This window comes from Symsagittifera roscoffensis, chromosome 6, assembly GCF_963678635.1.
Source record: "Symsagittifera roscoffensis chromosome 6, txSymRosc1.1, whole genome shotgun sequence".
Lineage (NCBI taxonomy): Eukaryota > Metazoa > Xenacoelomorpha > Acoela > Convolutidae > Symsagittifera > Symsagittifera roscoffensis.
The window spans coordinates 5,700,615-5,721,027 of record NC_087067.1 but is presented as its reverse complement, the minus strand read 5'-3'; the positions used below and the strand labels follow the sequence as shown (position 1 = coordinate 5,721,027).

Below are 20,413 nucleotides of genomic sequence, written 5' to 3'. Positions count from 1 at the left end.
TCTCCGAAAAGCTACTTTTACAAAATCAGAGGGCTCCCAATCCGGAGGAGTCCAAATTTTTTCAAATTCGGAGGGGTCCCAATCCGGAGGGGTCTTATATTTGCCAACTCAGAGGGGTCCCAATCCGGAGGGGTCTAAATTTTGCCAATCTGGAGGGGTCTCAATTTCGCCAATCCGGAAGGGTCCTATTTTTGCCAATCCGGAGGGGTATTATTTTATTAAAAGACTTAGGTAAACAGAAGAAAGACTACAGTGAGAGGTATTAGGTTATTAGCAGACAGGCTAGGAATCAGTGACTGCACTGGTAACTTGCCTTTCAATAAAAACCAGACCAAAACAGAACAGGTCCGAACTCGGATATTCTCGACACTAAGTCTAAAAGTAAAAAGAGCGTAATTCATTGGTTTGGATTGAAACCCAATATGTTTTTGTGAAAAGTGACTGCCCTGAAGATTTTAGTAGGTCTAGCTCGGGCAGTCCGAAGGCAGATAGGTACCACAGTACTCTGTGGGTGCAATAGACGCCCACTTGAGAAATTTACTGCCTTCAAAATTTTGTCTGTTTGGTGCAGCACCAAGCAGGGAAAGCTTTTTCTTTAGAAAACAAGTTCGACTATTGTACTGCGACCGACTAAAAGTACAATACACATACGTTTTTCATAGAGGTATTCTTATTCTGTTATTTTTTTGATTTTAAATCAACATAATTTGTGCTTGATTGGTTAGTGAGTACACTATCTTTTGAATCGACTGATAACATCATATTGTGCTAGTTCTCAAATCTTACGACCGATAATCGGTTAGTGTGAATAAATTATATACAAGCTGTAATCTGATAACATACAGATATTCGTGGTCACTATTTTATAGAATCTTGTGAAATTTATTGTGTTGTGTCATTATTATTGATAGTCAAACTGTAAGGTCACTAGCAATCGAATTGAATGTATAAGCATTAAGAAGTGACAAATTGAAAATGAGTCTAGACAAGTCAAGGATACCTAAACGAGGTAATAGCTCTAGGAAATTCATACCTAGAAAGCAAAGAAAAACAATGACCGACCCTTTTGTGGATCGGATCAAACGAGCCCGGACCGACAAAGGGGAGACGGTTTCAGGCAGAATGGTTGAAACGAGAAGTCAGAAGACCTCAGAAGAACGAAAAGAACTGTTAGAAGTGGAGGTCAATACGGCCCATGCCATGAACGACAACGAGGAAGTACATGGACTGGAAGGGAGAGGCAGAAGGCTGGCGAGTGAATCTACTCCGGTAGAACAAGGCCATGATTTTGCCACTTCCACCGGGACATTGGACCGAGAGGAGATGTCGGAACTGTTCGACATCTCAACTGAAATAGTGGCAACTAGAAGATCTCCAACAGACAACACCATGATGGCAGGCGGGACTGAGAAACAAACAACGTCCTCATCGTTCTCAGAAAGAATGAGGAACACCTTAGGAAACATCTTTCCATTCACCATGGGAGTGGGCACAGGAAATGAAGGAGAATCCCAGGAGGAGGAAGAGGACGAAGAAGAGCAAGTGGACTTTGGGTCTCAAGTCAGCCTCAATAGTTCGACCCAGGAGAATGAGGCATACGTCGAAAGAGAGACTGGAACCATGGACAAATTTGGTGTGGTGAGAACGATAAGCAAAGAGGTAAACACACCGGGCCAGTCGAGAGGCTTCGCGATTATGACAAATTCAGAGCCGCGAACTGGGGAGAGTAGAAACAAAGGGCTAGGCAACGCATTGGCGGATCCTGAAGTGGATAATGAAAAGACGTCGAGACAGAGAGTAAAAGCCCGAATCTCGACAAGCACGAAGCTACCTGGCACCGACAGGGTTACACCGCCACTAGTGACGCCACTCGTGGATAACGGGGCAGCACAAGAAGAAGCCTTGAACAACATAGTGGGCAGTATAGGAGAACAAAACGAACAGATGTCCTTAAGAATGAGTGAACTAGAAAGAGCAGTTCACATCGAGAGAGAAAGTCTGCGGGAAGAAATAAACCGCAATAGACAAGAAGTTGGTAGGAGCAAAAAACGCTTGAAAGAAAGAACGGACGAGCACATAGCGAAGAATTTGTCGCGAATGACAAGAGAAGCTGAACAGAGAGAGTTAAGCTTAAGAGACGACATGGAGAAGTTAAGACTTCAGCAAGAGCAGTCTCTTGGGACTCTTGACACAAAGATGATGGAGAGGCGAACTCAGGCTATCATAGATAGGTTGGACGGGCTACTAGGCAGCAAGAGTGGACCAAAAGAAGGGAACCGAACTCGGGAGGTCCCAGCAGGGAGCCGAAGGTGAACTTCATTGACCATCAAAGGAGGAGGACATATGGATCCACTAGAGGTAGGGGCAGTTCATCAGGTTACGCCACAAAGGATAATAGAACATGGGGCCCGAACAGTAGAGCAAGTTCAACGGGGAACAAACAGACCTCTAACGAACGACCAACGCAAGGCACACATGCGACTGGGAGAGGTGATTCCGGTAACAGGAGACATGCGAGCCCAGGGAGGAGTCATGTGCGCCAAGGGGGAAACACGCACGGCGATTCGGATTGCAGGGATGCACCGAATACAGAGCCTTTAGCAAGTCGTGATGACACTCAGGCGGGGCACTCGAGAGATGCTACGGCAATGGCCACAGCCTTTGAACCCTAGACATTCCTTACAAGGTTATCCAAAACCAATGAGCGCAGTGAGAAGTCCAGAAGAGTCTCTAAGAAACCAAGATGCTACAAAGACGAATCTGATGGCTGTATTGATACATGGATAGAGGTAATGAAACTGCATTTCGAAGAAGAGGACTTGTCGGAAAGACAAGAATGCAGTGCACTCACCAGTAACTTGGAAGGGACAGCCCTGAACTGTGTCATGGCCAAGAAGCAATATCAGCGTGACACAGCCGAGACAATCTTCGAAATCTTGTTAAACCGTTTTGGATCAGGGGTGCAGGGGCACCAAGCAATGATGCGCTTCGAGAAACGGAGGCAACAAAAAGATGAAACGATAGACAAGTTTCTAGATGACTTGGAAATGCTGAGAAGACGCAGCCAACCAGATGAGTCGAACCGAAGGTTGAACCTGGCAGTAGCCTCAAAATTCATCGATGGTGTGAAGAATGACGAACTTCGAACAATGCTAGCAACGCATTACACACCACTATCAACCAATGCGCCAACACCAGAGGAGTTGAGGCTCAAGTCAAAAGAATATCTTTTGTTGAAACCTCCTTCGAGATCTGGATACTATAAGAACAATTATGGAAATTTTAATAACGGACCAGCAAACCAAGGGAACAACTGGTACAAACCCTGGGATGATATGGACAAGAGACGCTCTTGTGCCAATTGCAGTTCAACGGACCATCATGTATCAGTATGCCCAACTTACAAACAAGGCATGAAAGCAATAGGCTTTAGCCTCGAGGACGAAGATGCGTCAGAAATTGACCATGAGGATTTCATGAGAAGAGTAATTGCAAAATTCGGCCCAAGGTGTTTCTTTTGCAACTTGGAAGGTCATTTTAAATCGGATTGTCCGCAATTTTGGGTTGCAGTGGCAGATATCGAGCATCCAAGGCATGAGGAAGCTTTAACAGGAGTGAAAGCCAGCAAGGCTCGCCTGTTGAGTGAAGCGGAGGCGCGCAGAAAAGACAAACCGCAAAAGCTGGCGACGAAGAAAATGCAAGCGGTAACTGAAGAGACACGTGAACCGGAACCAGTGACTGCGGCCGATGACTTCAAGATTGATTATAGGGCAGCCGCGAGGGATGCTCTAAATAGAGTGCAGCAGGAACTGGTGACGAAAGAGATCGAACAAAAAGTGAAACTCGAACTGGAGAATGAGAAACTACAGGAGCAACTGAATACCTTCGAAGCAACGGAGGTCGAGGAGACTAAAGCACCGAGCAGTTTGAGCATGAAACTTAATGTGATCTCCGGTCAGAGGTTCGGCATGGTGCCACAAGGAAGCAAGATACAGTCGATAATCTCAGTGGCTGGACACCAGGTAATCAGAAATCCGAGTGAACCATCCGAGTTCACTTTGATGCATTTGGACACATATGCAGATTATCTGAGGCAGGTGGAGCCACGCACTGAGTCGAGAGCTGTGCGAGCACTACTAACAACGGGTGGCCATCGCACAAAGAAACTTCATGGACGCTACCTGGAGGTATTTGGGCCGTATCAAGTGATGCTGAACGTGGATGGGATCAGTATCTACACTAGGACTTATGTAACGACAGATAGTGACCAAATGGGGCAGATCTATTTGGATGAGGAGGAACTCAAAGTCCGCAGGATAGGCCATGACGCCATGGTGGAATAAGATGCAGTACACATTGGGTATGAAGCAGATGTAACTGCACATCTGCTCGACACCAACGGAAAGAAAATCGGAGTCCCAGGGCTTCTGGACACAGGTGCGGTGGTGAGTGTGATGCCGATAAAAACTTGGGAAAGAATGGGCTTCGCGAGGGAAGATCTGATTCCAACGAATCTCCGACTGGCCGCCGCCAATCGAGGAGCGATCTACGTAGACGGAAGAACACCAATAACGGTTCTCCACATGGGAGGACGGGATCTTTGGATGATCTTCCTGGTGGTAGAAAATTTGGACAACGCCGACCAATTCATCTTGGGCAGAGATTTCGTCAGGAATTTTGACGTGATGATTGACTTGAACAACGGTCTGATACGGATTAGAAACCCAGACCGGAAGTTTGTTAAGAAACCGATTAATAGGATAATAACAGACGAAAACAAGGTACCAATTTTTTAGATAGAAAAGTCAAACTACAGCCAGGACAGGCTGTGGTGGCAATTTTTAGAATGAGAAAATTAATTTCGTTAAGCGATAGTAAACAGGTTTGTATAGTACCGAATCCAAATAGTCAGAGTTCGGTGATTTTAGGCCGGAGCTTCTCGGTAACGCGAAACGGACTGTGAATCAGTGTGTTATTGAACACACTGGACACCACGGTTTCAATCCAGCGTGGAAAGAAGCTTGGTTACGCTTTGCCGATGAGGACCGACTATGAGGAGACACAAAACTTGAAGAAACATAGTGTGAAAGGTTTTCCTTATCATGCCAATAAAGATAAAATTTTAAAGAGGATTAATGAATTAAAATCTATTCATAAATTGTTTTCAATGAAATCCGAAACGGCTGACGGCTTATCGAGCTGCTCGAATTTTCCGGAACGCCCCTCGTCATATGAACTAGCATCTGACAAACCGGTTTTTCCAGAGATAGTACATTTAAAAGGGAAAATAGGTGAGAGAGATTTCGAAAAAATGCGGGACCTCTTAAATCGGAACGCAGATGTATTTTCAAACCCTAAGGCGGTTATCGGTAGCGACACTAAACCTGGAAGACCATATTGATCGACTCGATGAAGTCTTTGGATGCATGAAAAGAGCAGGCTTGAGGTGCAAACCATCGAAATGTGAAATCCTTAGGGATTCAATCAAGTACCTGGGAAGAATGGTGGACAGGCATGGTGTGAGGCCGGACCCGGAAGCAGTAGAAGCAGTGTTGACATGGAAGGCTCCCAGAACGGACACACAGCTCCTGAGCTTCCTAGGGTTTGCCAATTACTACCGGGAGTTCATAAAAGGATATGCGGGTAAGGTGTATCCGATGCAGAAGCTGATGCGCAACAAAGGGAAAAAGTTCGAATGGAACGATGAAGCACAAGTTGCCTTCGAGAACATAAAGCGGGAACTGTGCGAAGCGCCAGTGCTAGGCATGCCTACAGAAAAGTGCATGTATGTTCTTGACACAGACGCATCGGTAGTGGCCATCTCAGGAATATTGCATCAGGAGCAGGAATGGAATGGAAGAACGGTTCTCCGTCCCATTGCATACGGCAGCAAGGTCTTGAATGACACCGAGATGAAGTATGGCGCACCAAAAGCAGAAATGTTTGCAGTAGTCACATTTGTGGAGAAATACCGCGCATATTTGGGGAGCGCTCCCTTTAAGTTACGCGTAGACAACAGAGCGTTATCCTGGTTGACCTACTCGATGGATCAGAGTTATATTGGTAGATGGATAGTAAGATTGGATGGCTACCATATGATAATCGAACACAGGATGCGTGATAAACACCAGAATGCTGACAGCCTCAGCAAGAAAACTGAGTTCTTTGAAAGATTGGAGCAGAAGCAAGCCAATCAGGCAGAAATAAAGGAAAGATTTTCGTTTCTGGACAAAGAAACTTATGAAGCGCTTCCTTTAACGAGATGGTTGGATAAGTCTGGAAATCCAATTCCAGGGCATCCTGGGTTACCTGTAGAGAAAGCAGCCGAGATAAAGATCCTATCCAAGGAGGACCCGGTCCCCTTGGATCTGTTGCTGCGCTCAAATCTGGTCCAGCAAGAACTCTCTCGCATGAATATAAACAGCCTCTTATTATTGGATAAAACGGTGCACGTCACACCGCAAGTGATGCGGATGCTGGGTGGATTGTTAGAAAGAGAAGTGACCAGAGATGACCCCGAGTGGACAGCAGCAGTGGCTTCACTAACAATCAGGGAGAAGGTGAAGATCATGCCGTCCAGACGACAACACGACGAGAACGAGAGGGATTGTAGGACAATAGTTCAGCAACTAGTATCCTCAATACCACACGAGGTTTTAACCAGTACATTTTACGGACGGAAAGAACAGGGAAGCAGTACGCGAAGGAAAACCGTTACTTTTGTGGACCAGGATAAAGAAGGTGAGAAGGTAGAACAAAACCTGCTGCAAGATTGTTTGTCCGAGGAGACGAACGATGAGAAGAGCCAGCGAGTACAATATCAACACCCGGGACAAGAAAGTTTGTCCGGGGAGTCTGAGATAGATGAAAAAATTCCTGATGAGAAACAGGACCTGGAGAACAAGGTTTTGTCCGGGGAGTTCAGATGGATGCGAAGAAGGCACAGACATGATTTGGAGGAGCGCGCAAACTCCATCACAACCTCTTCAACAGATGAAAATTCCCGAAACTCAGGAATTGACACCTATTCAGACAGGAACTCGAGCTCGAGATCAGAACTCTCCGAACTAGCGATCCACACACTACTAGTGGAAACTCGTGCAAGGGATCTGGACAGAGAGGTGTACGAGGATCCTGACAGTGATCGCTACCTTATACCAAGCGAAAGAGTCTTTGACAACGCAGCGGATGACTTAGAGACGATAGCGGTATCGAAACGTTCGATAAGCCTGTCGCCGCAGAAAGAGGTAGTCAGGACTGATCTTCAGCCGTTTGAACAAGAGACACAACCGTTGGCGAAGATTTGGTGCGTTAAGATGGAAGAAGACACACATCAGCCCAAAGAGCTGAATGGTCAGATGAGGGTCATGAAGACGTACTTGATGGCGAGATACAGACTCTCGGATCTTCTAAGTGCGCAGAGAAATGATCGCATGACAAGCAACCTGAAAAGGTGGATCGAGAATGGTTCACCGGATAAAGGGGACCTCGAGGAAAACAGTTATCGTATCCTGAGACAGTACTTAATGCAGAAGGAGGGGAGGTTATATTTGAACAAGGACGGGATTGTGGCTTGCAAAAGAAGAGAAGAAGACAGAGTCCTATACAAGTAAAACGCGAAAGTGTTGCCGCAACTCTATCAGACAGAACTATTATTCAGGTCGCATGATCAGATGGGCCATCAGGAGATAGACAGTATATCAGAGGATCTTGAAGCACTTCGAGTGGCCTGGAATGAAAAAGGCATGCGAGAAGTGGGTAACAGCATGTCTGTCATGCCAACAGGGCAAGGATTCAAGGAAGTTGCGATTTCCTTTACAATCGATCGAGTCGTCTGAATTCAACGAGGTGGTGCAGATAGATCACCAAAAGTTATGCATGAAAGACAGTGGTTATAATCAGGTGTTGGTCATGATAGATCATTTTACGAAGTATGCAGAGGCCGTGCCCTGAATAACTGCATCAGCGGAAGAGACATGCGACCACCTGATCAATACGTGGATAGCGAGACATGGTTGTCCGATGACATTTCAATCGGATAATGGAACAGCTTTCGTAGGAGAGCCTACGAAAGAGCTCATGAGACGCTCACGGGTTTCTCAGACTCTTTCCACGACATACCACCCCGAGACGAATGGCTTAGTGGAAAGACAGAATAGGACGTTAGTGTCGATGCTGAGAGTATATTGTTCCAGGTACATGACTGATTGGGACAGATACCTTCCACAGGTGATGGGAGCCTATAATAGCACGCAACACTCCACTACTGGAGTTAGTCCACACATGATGCTAACTGAACACGAGAAGTCTTTACCCTTAACCTTTTTCTACCCAGAGTATGAGGGAAAAAAACGTCTCCACAGGTCTACGTGAGAGATGTGATCAGACGTCAACAGGAGTTGAACTATTTATGTAGACGAAATACTCAGCAGGCACAGGCAAGGCAGAGGAAAAAATTCGACAAGAGAGCAGCTGGTGCAAAAGCTTAAAAGGTGGGAGATTACGTATTGGTATTTCAGAACTTTATACCACCGAAAGGAACGAAAAAGCTCCTAAAAAAATGGAGGGGACCCTTCATGATTACGGAAGTGCATCAAGAGGGACGCTTTTACAGACTAGTACTGGCCGAGCCGCTCATTACGAAAACATTAAGCCACACAATCCATCGACAGAAGACTGGTGTATACCTGCAGACATGGAAGAAGGGGATTATCTAATGATGGATCCTGCTAGTGAGGTCAACGAGAAGGGCACCAGGGAGAAGAACGATGGAAACGAAGTCGTGGAGGAAGGAACGATTAGACCGCTGGACCTGGATCCAAACGAGGTGATCGAAGAGGACGAAGAAACTTTACCCTAAGCAGAGGAGGATTGGCAGGATCCCGAATAGATGGAGGTTCCCAAGAATTTGGAACCGGATCTTCCGTTCACGATGCAGACTCGTCAGAGTGACGGGACAAGACCAAGAAAGAAGTATAACCCTTACGGTGACGACTTTGTAGTGGATAGGATAGATCTGAAGAATATAGTGGAAGAAGTAGTGGGTCTAGAAGAAATAACTGTGTCACAAGACGTTGATATAGTCGATGATCACGATGATGAGTGGGTCGACGACCGGCCAAAACCCCAGGTAGATTTCGACGACGAGCAACAGCTGTCATATGAGCAAGATTTGACGAACCTGCATGTCTTAGAATGGCTGAACGAAATGACGTCGGACCCAGAGGAGACCAGTGTCACGATTCAAGAGTTAGATCGTGAAAGCATAAAATACATGAAGACCGATCGAGATGATCATTCCTGGGCTGCCCAGGAAGGGCGATTACTCGTTCCGGCCTCCGATCTCGATTTGATACCCGGTATGCGATCGACGGGGACGTCGATGGATATTTTTGTCCGGGGAGTGGGGGTAGGACTTACCCACACTGAAAACTTGATAATAAAAAAAAGAGTAGCAAGAGAAACAGGAGACTTAGAAGCAAAAGCAGGCGAAGAACCTAAGAAACCTGACATAGGGAGGGTAGTTGAGTCATATTTTAACTTACCAAATGAATGTTCAACTAACATAATAGTAACAGACAGTGATTTTAAACTCACAAATAGAACATGTGCGATAGCAATCACAGCAGACATGAGTTTTAGGACAGCGTTAGCGGTAGATTTTAAGAGAGAATATAAAAACAAAGAGTTCCTATGGAAGCAAAGACCAGGGATAGGGGGCGTAGCGGCCTTACCTCCGGCGGCGTCACAGATACCGGGAAAATACCTATGCTTCTTGGTAACGAGGGCGACGGAGAAGCAGCACGTGGACCCAGAGAACCTAGTCTTGTCCTTGACGAGGTTGAGGGACTTCCTCGTGGAAATGGACGTGAAGGAGCTTTCGCTTCCAGTGTTCGACCCGAATAGAGGACGACTGCACCCTCGAGAACTGTAGGCGCTGGTACACGTGATATTCTCTGATACTAATATACAAATATATTTACATAAGAAATATTACTTAAGTATAGGCTGAGTGACGGGCGTGAGAGTATTAGGCTAAAGACTAAGTGGTATGTAATGTGTGATATGTGTGATATGTATGTTATGTTATGTGTTATGTTATTAAGCTCTTGGGTAAGAAGGGGTTAGTGACCATGAACAACTGAATGACGATCTTAGGAATAGATCCAAAGTTTGGACTGTCCAATCTTAGGTCGAACTCCAAAATTTTAGAGACCGATTGATTTTGATAAATTTTAGGACAAAAATCTTCTTATCTGACTGTTTTTAAATTAAATTTAACAAAAAAATTAAGGTGAAACTGACAAGTGTGATATTCGTGACTTCTTTTCTAGATCCTGATTGATCATTTAATTGCTCACTTGAGTCAAAACTTTAATATCAAATCAAATCAAACCGAATCTGAAGAACAGTATGGAGAATTTTAACTTGGATGAATTGATGGACCTGGCAGAGGCATATGTAGGACCGATGATAGATGCGATCAATCGTCGGCTAATGGATCGAGACTTCGCTCTGGAGGACCCAGAGGTAGTCATGTTGCTGACCGCCCTGATCAACATCTTGGGGCATGACAAGTCTTATTGATGGCAGCATATGGAGAGAGGGGAGTACTAGACCGCCCGAACATGAGAGTGATGAGGTGGAGAAACGGGGCTCTCTCAGGGAGTGACTTGGCGAATGAGCCTGGATTGGGAAGTTCTAGGACTTACCAACCAGGTGAAATGCCTATGCCCTCCAAGCCCAAACCTGGGCTGACGAGAATGCATCAGGAGATGAACAGCGAGGCTGCCTCGTCTGGTTCACCACTGAGAGCAGCTGTGCCACCAAAGAGGGCGAAAGTAGAACAGAAGGTTCAGACGAACCAAACCATGCAAGATCTGGATGGGATAAAGGACGAACTGGAAAGAACAAAAAGGGAGCTGGACGAGGTGACTAAGACCAGGCTCATTGTGGAGGACGACAGAGAAATGTGGAAGAGATTGTTCGAAGACTGCAACAAAAAGCAGGGCGAAGAAATTGAGCGCTTGAGGCAGGACTACAAGGAGCGATCGGAATGGAGGGCGCTGACAACGGCCGTGAGAAGTTGATACCTGCAAGGAGTATTCCTCGTGGGCAGTCCCCGATGAAGCTCTTGACGCCTCGAGAAATGAGTCAGACAACGGAGACACGGCTCCCGACAGCAACAGATCGAATGACAATCCCGGACCCTAGTGACACCTTGGGTGACCCCGTCGTGGAACAAACGGTGAGGAAGCTGATAGAGACAGCTGGACGACTGGTCGCCAACAAGAATGCGCCAGATTCCGGGGTGACTGCACCCTATGGAACGATCGACGACACGGGTAGAGTACGACTCTACCAGACCGTGATCAGACAGGGAATAAGCGACGTGACGCCACTAATGGGGAGCTCTAAGGCCCCAGAAAGAAGATTACGAGAAGCTGCCGGAAGAAATCCCCGAATTCCCTCTGATAAGAAGGATGTTGCTCGGAGCAGTCTCCGTGGTACAAACTCCTAGGTCGAGAACATTCGAAACCAATGAAAGGAGAATAGGGAATTTCGTGGGAACAATGGATCCATACTTTGTAGGGAGAAATGCCGCCGTGTTACAATACACACGATTTGCCTACGGATCAAAGGACGAGAAGGTGAATAATCAACGCCGCGACTCCCAAGCCTGGAAGATTTGACGAGGAATGGGCGAGATTAGGCTTAGCGTCTATGAAGATGGGAGGCAGGACCGAACTGTCTGAGGCCGCCTTGATCCTGACTAGTGTGAAACCGGAATTGAAAGTAGGAGGAACACTGCAGGCGAGAACCTTCCTAGCACCCTTCGGCTGCGAGGAAATCAAAGTGGTCCATGGAGAGGAGGAAGATGGATCAGCAGGCACACTGATCATACCGAAATTTCCGGAAGGAGCCGACAATGAGAAGCAAGGACCCTCGAGCTCAAAGAAGGATATGTCAGAAGGAGATGACGGACAGGGAGGAAGCCGTCAAGCGGAAGAACCCATGCAACAAGATGCAAGTCAAGCTGGTGGGGAAGACGACAGGGCATCGGTAGGAGGATTATCCAGCCTGGATTTCAATATGTTCAGTGATCTTGAGAACAACGCGGATACGTTGGAGACGACTGAGCCAGCGGATGAAGGCATTTCGACACTGGAGCCTCCGTCAGCCTTTATGGAAATGAAATGGAATTTGCCGGAGAGCAGCTCTCCTGGCAATTCAAGAAATAACGAACAAAGAATCTTCATGGAATCACCTAGAAGAAGAAGAGTAGAGGGCTGAGCCAGAATACCTTTATTGGGAACGTTGCCAGAAGAAGAGTGGTAAGTACATCCCCGAGACCATGAAAGTAGGACGGGATGCAGATTGGACAGAGTGGCGTTCATGGAAGAAGTCTGGACAGTGGTTCAGAGCTATGGGACCCAGTCCATTTTGAAAACAAGTCTCAACCGACCATTGATGCGGGAAGTCCTGGACAAACTTGATGAGTGTGAAGGGAGATTGAGTGAGTTGTTGATTGACTCAGCCACTGATGAAAGTGAGGCGAAATCTCCCATCAAGATGACACCGCAAGATGATAAAGGAAAGGTGGTATATCTGTCAAGAACCAGGAGGGGAACGATGCGATCAAAATTGGTGATTGATAAGATCAATGAGATGAAGATGAAGTTAGGCAGCAAGGTGATGCCGAGGAGAGTGGGAAAGACGAAGGTGGATTCAGAGATATCAATGAAAGCTGTCAATTCAGCGAAACGAAAACGAGTCGAAGAAGCCATGGATTTGGGACAAGGTGGTTATCAATTACCTGGCACGAACAGAATGTTAACCGATGTAGCGATGGTGCCACCCATTCTCATGGCAGGGATAAAGTCAACAGGTTACAAATCTAGAAGGAGTGACCGCACTCTGACTGGAGCAACCTTAGAAATGGAAATACTTAGCCAAAATGGAGAAAGATCGATGAAAGACTTTAAACCATCTCCCATGAACCACGGAAAGGGAAATGTCGCAGGACAACTAGTACCATGGAGTATAACCGACTGACAGTGTCGGAGACTGTGTCAATAGATGAACCCGCCGGTGGATACATGGAGATGTTGGAATACCGAAACTCGGCTAGAGGGTATGTGATGGCTCTGGAAGACGAAATGGCCATGGAAGGTTATCTGGAGACGATGTTGCGAGGCACCACCCTCAAACAGAAAACGTATGGAACTTAAGCGTCATTCGAGATGCAGGCGGAAACGATCGAGCAGTTAGTGAGCCTTCCATGGAAAGCAGTGGTGTTGAAGTACTTCGAAGAGGAAATGAGGACTGCGCTGAGAATACACGCTCTCATGGCAGTACCCTACGTAAGAACCGAATTACAACTTAGGTTTGCCTGGTGCATGATGGGATTAACTCGCGGGGAATATGACTCAGAAGAAAGGAAAAGGTCAAAAGAAGAGAAAGTTTTCCTTATGACGAACCTGAGGGATCTGATAACCCAAGAGGGAGCAGCAGTAGCGTGCGCGAAGCGGAAAGACGCTCTCTGTTTCATTCGAATGGACCAAAATGCAGATTCAACAGATTCGAAATTTTAGCAGCTAACCTTCCAAATTGACGGTGAAGGCTAGATTATTCTGTTGTTTCAAAATTTTAAATTTTCGAAGTATGACGTCATATTTCTGAGAAACGTCAGAAACGGCAGAAAACCGGAATAAAAACACAACAACAGCATTAGTTGTGATAGCGATAACGACGAGATTTGTGATTGGAAAACAACCTCAAATTGCAGAAGTAGCAGAGACCGTTCCGAGTTGCAACTAATGTGTCGCTACAATAGTTGCAAGGCCGTTGCGAACAACGGTGAAGGGTGGAAGACAGCCTTCCGGAAGGAGAAAGGGGGAAAGGGGGAAAGGGTTGATCCATCTTCGATGGAGATGATGATTTTTATCTACTGAACAAAAACAATAATAATTCAATAAATAGTAGTAGCCCTGTTTTTAGGAGTGACCTCGTGGTCTAGGGATACTGAGACCCAGCCATGAGCTCACTATTTCTGCATGTAATCTAGTTAATTTGAGTGTTTTGACCGAAGCCGAAAGCAGTAACGTTTTTTGTTGACCCGATGTTAGAAAGACCACCGAAAGTACTGGCTTGGTAGAGACGATGAAAAGCATGTAGAGCTCTGTTTAGACGTTGGCCAGTCGTCTTAGAACCTAGCTTTATTTTCCGTCGATATGTATCTTCCGGGCGAATGTTACACACCATACTTTTTTTTTTTCCAATCTGGTTATATTAGTTCAATTTTATTTAAGTTCATTATACTTGCGCTTTGTACATGTAGAAAAAATGGATAAATCCAAAACTTCATGTTGTTACGGTATATCATCACTATTTTGAGCATTAATTCGAACATAAATGTGTCAAATCTGCTGAAAAACTCAATTAAAAAATCATACAATTAGCGCAAGTAGTTTTACAAGTATTAATATATCCATCCTGCTGCCCGAACTAAGATTCGCGACTCTGTTAGAGGTTACTTCAATGCCGTTTGATTTTGTACATTTTGTACGCAGGGATACAAATTGTTCAACAATACCCAACAGTCGAATTTTGTTGTCCTTTATGGATCGACCGCTTCCTAACTCCTAGCTTTTCAATATTTTTTGACTCAAAGTAGTTTATAAAATGTAAAATTAGTGTTTAAAATAATGTCAGGACATACCCGTGGAGCTAAGAGTTAAAATGATAAAGTTTAAGATTTCAAAGACAGACTCTTCATGGTTTTCGGTCTTCGTTGAAGAAGAGGTTTTTCCACAACTGGAAAGGGTTACTCTTTGTTACCCAGCCTTCCTGTTTCGCTATATAAAGAAAATAACGATTGTAATGGCACAATCGTTTCGTTGCAGGTTTTGGTCGTCCTACAATTGCTCGAACGTTAATTCGTATTTCAGTTTAAGAGGGTTTTTCTCAACTAATCACTATAATTGAAATCGTAGCTCTGATGTTTGCGGTGTTTCAATTGCCGCAAAATTAGTCGACGGTACGGGTCATGATATTGACAATCGAAATTAAAAAAAAATTACTTCAATTTTCAGACCATTATTTTTTTTTGGTCTATCTTTCAAATAACGCCTTCATTCTTATTCTCAACGTAGCTCATGCTTTTCTTTTTTCAACTATAACCGATTGATATTCTACTCGAATGGCACCCTTGTTTTTCACTAACTATTTTGGACCGAATAAGTTTCTGAAATTCCTCAGTAGAATGTTATATTTTTTTCGTATACGTTAGTTCTGTGTTGATTTACGTTGACCGAACAAAAGAACAGCATAAAACTTGAAATTAAAACGCGTTGTTCTAAAATTAATATAGGTTCTCAAATAATAGTGTAGAGCTTAAGATATAAGTGCAGATCAAATATAAGATCTTATTTATATATAAAGATGTATAAGATCTTATACACTAATATTTTAGAACCTATAATAATTTGAGAACAACGCGTTTTAATTTCAACTTTTATGCTGTTCTTGCAATCACTGTTTTTAACCCCGGAAAAGGCGGCGGCCGAGGCGGAAAATTGCAAAACTGACAAATATATAGATTTAATTAATGATGGATGTGTTTTTGAACCAATAGATTTTGAAGTTCCGGGTGCCGCAGGTCGTAGCACAGATTTTTCTAAATAAGCTCTGTAAAAACTTGAGCGCGTGTACCGAGGAACCCAGGGCAGGTAGTTTTCTTAAGCAGAGAATCTTTCTCGCAATACAATACAGGTTGTGAACGCTACCCGTGTATCGTCACTATTATTGATAGAACTACTTTCGAAGAAGTTTTTTTATTAAAAGCCAAGGGTACAAAGCGCAGCTTAGTATAAATATTTGATAGACCCGTAGCCTCATATCATGTCAACCTTTTTGAGTTTCTTTCAATTCCGGTTTATTCTTTGCAGGTGTTAGTTTTCTCAATCTGTCTGGCTTGATGCCCAACCATCTGACTCTCTTCGCTGCTATTCATGTTAAACTTAGCTCTTCCATATCTTGAAAATTCCTAGAATTTTGATTGGAAAATGTAATGAGGGGACTCCTGTTTGTATCTCAAGTGGTGGGCAAAAGGCTGAATCCTGGTCGTAATGAGATCAAATCTGTTTACAGATTTGATTGTCGCATTAGAACGTGGATTCCTTTTTATGCCCACCGCTATGAGTTAGTAATAAGTTTGTGTTTTTGGTCTCCGCTAATCCCATATCAGTTTTAACAGATGCAAGTTTTGCTGGGAGCTATGAAAACCCATAATAATTCTGTTCGAGTGTAATTTCCTAAAACTGATAATTTTTATGATTGATTATTATTTGGGTGCAGCAACTAGTACCGCCAAAGAAAACAACCAAACTTTAATGGTCAGCATTGTAAAGGTGGCAAAGTTGGTTTGTGAAGAGCATAAGATGAAGGGACCGTTGTTCAAGTAAATTTTATTAGCCCCGAAATTTTGAATCTTACTTTAATTGAATGATAAAAAGACCAGGCTTGTAGCTACAAGTATAAGATTTAAAAGCATTTTAAGATAGAATTGAGAATGAGGCTGACTAGAGCCCTCAATAGTGCGTTCAGAAAGCCGAAGTACGCAGAGTACGACCCTACGAAGACTGGAGTATCGCATTACGTCAACTACACCAGTCAGAAGGGAAGATGGAATATGATGTGGGTCATCATCTCATTTTGGTCCTCAATTTACATTGTCAACAAGTGAGTAGTTTTAACTCCAAAAAGTCAAATATGATAATACCATTAGGTTTAATTCTATCTAAAAGTTTTTTTTTTAAGAATCTCAAGTTAATGATGATGACATGGTTCCTATTTGTAGTATTTTTTAGGTACACTTCTGTTCCAAAACCGCCCGGTGATACCTCCAAAACAGACGAATTTCTGGCACTGTTGAAGTGAAACCAGATGGCAATTCCGAAGGTGACGCTAACTGCGACTAAATGTTACCACAGATTAAGTCTCATAACCAAATACTACTGAACAAATAAAACTAAATGGAATAACAAACACATATTTGGCTATAGACTATTTTGACAATTTAAACTTTGATCAACTGTTTTGATTTCGGTAGCTAAGATTCGCCAGTTTTGCCGTGTTGTTAAATAAGCGAGTATTTACAACTTCGTATCTAAGTATATATTATGTCGAATACCACTGGTACATATGGCAGTGCGGTTACCGCTAATGTGGGAATTTTTAAGAGCAGGATAGATTCAACGAAGATGGTTCTGTTGCAGAAACTGACAATGTTTGTAGTGTCAGTTTTATTAGTTGTATCACTAGTTCTGATGGCAGTATTTGTGTCATCTTCGACGAAAAACTCTCGAATAGACATTATTTTGTTTGGATTATTTGCGCCGGTTAACTTCATGATTCTGGCAATGGCTGTATATCTACATGTTAAAGGAGAACTACTAACAGACAAGTTAACTCATATCTGGGCATTCGCGATATTGTTTATAATTCAGAGTATATTCATTGACATCGTTCTTTCACTGATGAAATAGGATTCAAATTAAAGAAATCACTTTATTTGCCAGTTGAAAGTATTTTCAAATGAAAATTGTGAATCAAATTGTGCTTATAATTTTTGTCAAATGCACTCAAATTTAATAATACAATTTTACGCATTTAAATGATAGTATCACTATCTTACGAAATATCATTAAAGAAATTTGAAATGTCTCCATGAAATTTTTTCCATAGGTTACCACTGTTGGATCTTCTTCGAACAGTAAGTAATAATCCTTAAAAGTTGTTTTTGTTTTTCTGTACGTAAGGTTATTCTTGAAATTGATTTTGTCATGTAACCTATTCCAAATGTGTACTGATGTTAAAAAAAAAACGGTTTTTTGATGTAATGCTCATTAAATCTTTCGACAAAATATAATTTTTTAAAATTTTTTGTGTTCATTTTTGCGATTGTTTTCAAATTGAATTTTTTCATAAGCTGGTAATAAGAGATGTTTTTTTTCTCCAGAAATGACAAATTACTTTCCTTTCAAGAAACATTGTTACTGGAAATACATTGTGTTTTAATTTAAGGTTAGATGATGAATCGATTTTTGCACGATCACAGCAAGTTTTAATTGCCCAACTAAGTTGTTTTTCTAATGAGATTGTCAAATTTGCTGAAGTTCCATTTAAAAGGATGGTAGGATAGTGCAGGTGACTAATAAGGAGTGCGTTTATCAATAGTAGTCTTGTTTTGATAGGAAGGGGTTTTTTGATCGACTGCAGTGCTTCAATACCGCAGGCCATTTTTCCTAAGATCATTTTCACTTCGTCTTGAAATGTTAAAAGTTGGTCTAATACTCCGAGATATTTCACTTTTTCTTCAATAATATTTTTGTCCAGGGCAATTGTGTATCGTTGATCATCTATTCTAGCATGTTTTCTTCTGAAGATGATAAGATCTGTTTTTTTAAGCATTAAGTTGGAGTAAGTGTCTCCAAAAGTGCTGTGATAAATTATTGGGATTTCAATATTACAAGCTCTTCAAGTGCAGTTTTAATGTTTTTATCCTCACGGAAAAGAATTGTGTCATCTGCATATTGAACTATTTTGCATGAGTTAGTTAGTTGCTTGTTAAGATCGTTGAAAATGATGAAGGTGTCCCTCAAGGCATTGTTTTAGGACCTGTCATTTTCTCGCAATGAAATCTACACGCATCTTACTTTTCTTTTCAATGAATACCTGAAAAACAATATGTTTTCCCACAGAAGCTATAGAAAAGCAGTTGTCACACCAATATACAAAGATCCTGAAGTACCTGAAACAGGCCTCTCTCACTTACTGGAGCATTATCAAAAGTGTTTGAAAAATTACTTACTACAAGCACAATAATCAATATCTTCAAAGTCAAAACCTTTAAGCAACACTCAATATGGCTTTAAAACATCATACTCAACAACTGATGCTATCTAATTTTGCACGGTGTCATTCAGAAAATCGATTGATAGCACTAATTTTGTTGCTTGCTCTTTGTTAGATATCCCGAACGCATTTGTTTCTATTGTCCATAACCATTTAAATCAAAAACTCGAACTATTTTTTTCAGAACCTGCTATAGACTCGGTAACTTCTTTCATAAGCGACCGATGCCATAAAACAATAGTAAATAACACTGGAATGGACTGGATTTCACTTAATCAAGGTGTCCCTGAAGGCACTGTTTTAGGACATCTCAAGTGAGATCCAGTCCTGATCAGTGTTATTTATTATAGTTTTCTAGCATCGGTCACTTATGAAACAATTTACCAAGTCTATAGTAGGTTCTGAAAAATTTAGTTGTTCGAGTTTTTGTATTCAATGGTTATATTCAATAGAATCAAATGCCTTCGACAGATCTAATAAAGAGCAAGCAACAAAATTGTTGGTATCAAACAATTTTGTGAATGATCCCGTGCAAAATTAAATAGCATCAGTTTTTCAGTACGATGTTTTACAGCCAAACTGAGTGTTGCTAAAAGGTTTTGAGGTGCAAGAGATTCGTTATTTTGTTAATTAAGTAATTTTTCAAACACTTTTGATAATGCTCCAGTAATTGAGAGAGACATGTAGTTTTCAGGTACTTCAGTATCATCTTTTTTGTAAAATGGTGTGACAATTGTTTTTTTTAGCTCGTGGAAAAATATTGTAATATTGTAAATCAAAAAATCAAAAAATATTGTAAATCATTGAAAAGAAAAGTAAGATGCGTTTAGATTTTTTTGCAATCATCTTAAAGGGCCCATGATGGAATGTTAGATGGGCCATGCGGCTTTTTTGAATTAAATTTGCGAAATTCTGTTGACACTCTACGGTGGTCAAGAATCTGAACGAAAATCGAGTTTTAGTATTAGGTTTGTTTTGATGTGGTTCTTCAGTCAGACAGCATTTGGTGTATTTTTCATAGCAACAAACTAGTATTGAAAATATAAATTCCAGGAGATCTGTCAATTTGAAGCTATTTGTTATTATCTCTCCGAAGGCATTTTTTTTACAAGAAAAATGCTGTTAGATGATTTTCCTGGAGTTTCTTGTGTCTTTAATAATGTTCCTTTTTTCACGTTCGGTGTTTTTTAATTGAACAACTGCGATACGAAATTGTATGTTTACTTTTGGTTTATCATTACGTATAAAGATTATCTTTTGTGGAGCACATATTTTAATTGTTCAACTATATGTTGACTGAATATCTTGAACATTGCTTCTCGGTTACCTTGCTGGTAGACGTTTTTTCATTACTTGAGATTTTTTGAGATCTAATTTGAACAACTATTCTGAGTATTTTTTTTCTCAGTTTTTGCGCTTGAAGGGAGTTTTTTTCCGCATACTTTTAGTTCAATTATGAAAATGTTTGCCAAGTGATCTGTTGAGTCGGAGGTGT

General features: G+C 42.4%; 1 long non-coding RNA gene across 1 annotated transcript; it reads left to right on the top strand.

Annotated features, from left to right (window-relative positions):
* Positions 1-16,549: 16,549 nt before the first annotated feature.
* On the top strand, positions 16,550-17,099 carry LOC134848274 (uncharacterized). Its single transcript, XR_010162916.1, has 2 exons — positions 16,550-16,743; positions 16,872-17,099. It is a non-coding gene; the product is annotated as an uncharacterized LOC134848274 (long non-coding RNA).
* Positions 17,100-20,413: the final 3,314 nt, after the last annotated feature.